The sequence below is a fragment of the Chinchilla lanigera genome, unplaced genomic scaffold (assembly GCF_000276665.1).
Source record: "Chinchilla lanigera isolate Chin_1 unplaced genomic scaffold, ChiLan1.0 scaffold00041, whole genome shotgun sequence".
Classification (NCBI taxonomy): Eukaryota; Metazoa; Chordata; class Mammalia; order Rodentia; family Chinchillidae; genus Chinchilla; species Chinchilla lanigera.
The window spans coordinates 17,150,407-17,153,888 of record NW_004955442.1 but is presented as its reverse complement, the minus strand read 5'-3'; positions in this window follow the sequence as shown (position 1 = coordinate 17,153,888).

The following is a 3,482-nucleotide window of genomic DNA, read 5'->3' as shown; positions in this document are numbered from 1 at the left end:
GTTTTCATTATGAATGTATCATTTTTGTAATTTCTTTCTTGGTGAGTTCATTATTGGTATACAGCAATACTATTGATTTTTGTGCTGATGTTGTATCCTGCCACATTGCTGAATTTGATTATTAGATCTAGCAATCTTGGGCCAGGAATATAGCTCAAGGGCCAGGGATATAGCTCAGTAGCACAAGCATCTGCCTGGCAAGTGTAAGGTCCTGAGTTTGAATTCTGCTATCAAAAAAAAAGAGCCCATAGAAATCTTTTGGTGGAATTTTTTGGGTCTTTTATGTAAAGGGTTATGTGATCTGAAAATAATAATTTGACTTTTTTAAATGTATCCCTTTTATTTCTTTACCTTGCCTGATTACTCTGGCTAATGTTTTGAGTACTATATTAAGAGTGGCTGGGGATATAGTTCAGTGGCACAGGTGCCTGCCTGGCAAGCACAAGGTCCTGAGTTCGATTCCTAGTACAAAGAAAAAAAAAAGGTATTCCTAAGAAGAGTGGTGATAGTGAACATCTTTTTCTTGTTCCTGATTTTTGAGGAAAAGCTTTGTTTTCCCCCACTTAATATGATGTTGGCAGTAGATTTGTTATAAATGGTTTTTATTGGCTTAAGATAATGTCCTTCCATACCTATTTTCCTCAAAGTTTTTATTCTGAACAGATGCTGGATTTTTTTTTTTTTTCTTAGACAGGGTCTTGCTACATAGTTCAGGCTGGTCTCAAACTCACAGCAATCCTCTCGCTTCAGCCTCCCAAGTGGTGGGATTACAGGCATGCACCACCACACCTGGCCAAGATGCTGGATTTTGTCAAAGTTTTTCTTCTGCATCTATTGAAATGATCATGTGAGTTTTGTTCTTTCTTCTGCTTATACAATGTGTTATATTTATTGATTTGCATATGTTGAATCATTCTTGCATCTCTGGGATGAAGCCTACTTTGTCACGATGTATAATCTTTTTAATGATTTATTGCATTCTGTTTGCTAGTCTCTTGTTGAGGATCTTTGTATCTATATTCACTAAAGAGATTGGTCTGATTTTTTAGTTGAACACTTGCCTGATTTTGAAATCAAGGCAAGACAGTTTCTGAAATGAGCTTAGTAGGACTCCTTCCTTTTCAATTTTATTAAGAGTTTGAGAAGTACTAGTGTTAGATCTTCTGAAGTTCTTGTAAAATTTAGCAGTGAAGCAATTGGGTCCTAGGTGGACTTTTTATTTACTGCCTTAATTTCATTGCCCATTATTATATTATTCCTGGTTTTATGTCTCCTTGGTCCAGCTTTGGTAATTCACATGTCCTAAGAATCTATCCACTTTGTCTAAGTTCTCTAATTTATGGGAGTATAGGTTTTTGAAGTACTTACTAGTAATCTTCTAGACTTTAGCAGTGTCTGCTGTGATTTTGCATTTTTCATTTCTAATTGCATTGATACAGGTTTTTTTCTTTCTTTTGGTAAGACTGGCCAAGGGTTTGTCTTTTTATTCTTTGAAAGAACCAACTTTTCATTTTCATTTTTGTCTCAATTTCATTAATTTCTACTCTGACCTTTATAATTTCTTTCTTTTTGCTAGTTTTAGATTTGGATTATTCTTGGGTTTTATAGGACCTTGGGGTGTATTATTAAGTAATTTACTTGGGCTTCCTCTGTTTTTCTAATGACGGTATTCATAGCTATAAACCTCCCTCCTAGAATTGCTTTGTCTCCCATAGGCTCTTGTATGTTGTACTGGTGTTATTGATTCTAGGAAGTGTTTTATTTTTTTCCTCAGTTTCTTCTGTGATCCATTGGTTGGTTATTCAGGCATGTATTATTTAATCTCTATGTGCCTGCAAAATTTCTATGGTTTCTTTTGCCAATGATTTCTAGTTTGATTGGACTGTGTTCAGATTACATACATAGGATAATTTCTTTTGTATTTACTTAAGCTTGTGCCACTGAGAATGTATATTCTGTTGTTGTAGATATCTATTAAGTCCATTTGTTCAAAGGTATATCTCAACTCTGATAGTTCCTTGTTGACTCTTTTGTCTAGTTGAACTATTTATGATAGAGGTCCCCCACAGATGCAATTACCACACTGTAACAGACTGCATCTGTAGCACTGTAACATAATGCATCAGAAACATTTTCTGCCTAGTTTAAATGATTTGTGATCATCACTTTTTGTGTCTATCCTTCTCATGTGTGCCATGGGCTGGATATTCCCAGATGGGCCCCGGGACTGCCAGCCTATCTCCCATCTTTCTGCCAAGCTCCTCATCACCTGGCACACCATTAATGTCAGTGCTTCAGAGTTCACCTCTGTGCTATGCTGGGCACCCAGCATATACCCTCCACACCCTCACAGCAGTGTTGGGTGAGGGTTCTGTGGTCCTTCCCCCTGGTGAGCCAGGGGCCCTGCTGGAGCTGGCCTCAGGTAGCACTGCCTGGTTGCACCTCACTGGCAAGATGATGACACAACCTCGAGGTCAAGCTGGAGGGACCCAACCCCCCAGAACATGTCGTCACTCTTCATTTTTGTTCAAGTAGTTGTAGAAGATGGGTTTAGTTCTAATTCAGGTGCATTTTCTAGTCATATTTGGTTTTTAGCTTTAAATATAAGAAAGAAAGTTTACTTGAGTTTGGTTGCAGAAGTGAGCAGAGTTCCCGTGGCAGTGCACCTATGCCTCTTACCCCAACAGCAAATTCATTTTTTTTCCTCCTGGTAGTTTAGATTGAATCCAAAACCTTCTCACTAAGCTACGTATCCAGCCCTTTAAAAAAAATATTTGAGGGTCTCAATAAGTTTCCCAGGCTGAGCAGAAACTTTCAATCCTCCTGCCTCAGCCTCCCAGAGCACTGGGGTTGCAGGCATGTGCCATCACACCTCCTTCCAACAGTGACTCTTGGGGGCCCAACCATGGGGAACCAGTGGAGGGAGGGTGTGTAGAATATTCTGGAGCCTCACTTACGACAGCTCAGCACTTCTCAACTTTAACCTATTTCCCTGAGGCAGGCTCCTCTCCTTGTGAGGGAGACCGGCTTCTTCCGCTTTTTACCATCCATCATGTTTCAAGCCATTGGTCACTTTTCTTGCCATTCTCTGGGTCTTTCCAAGTTCTCAGTTCTGCTGGGGTGCCCTGAGGAGGGCAGCACCCTATGGGACAGGGAGAAGAAGGGACAAGTCCTAGTGCCTGTCACTATGCATCAGGTGGAGCCCTAGCCCCATCTGGGCTTGAACTTGCCCTCCTCCTGCCCCAGCCTCCCAGAGCACTGGGATTATAAGTGGGTGCCACCATGCCTAGCTTCATTTTGTGTTAATTACCTCTTTAAAGACCTTGTTGCCAAATCTAATCACATGCAAAGGTGTTGCAACACGTGAATTTGCGGGGCACACTGCGGCTCATGAAGAAGCACATGCACACGAAGTGCAGAGCACTCGGCATGGCACAGAATCACCCACCAGTGTGACTGCAGCCAGCCCTCACCACCCACCC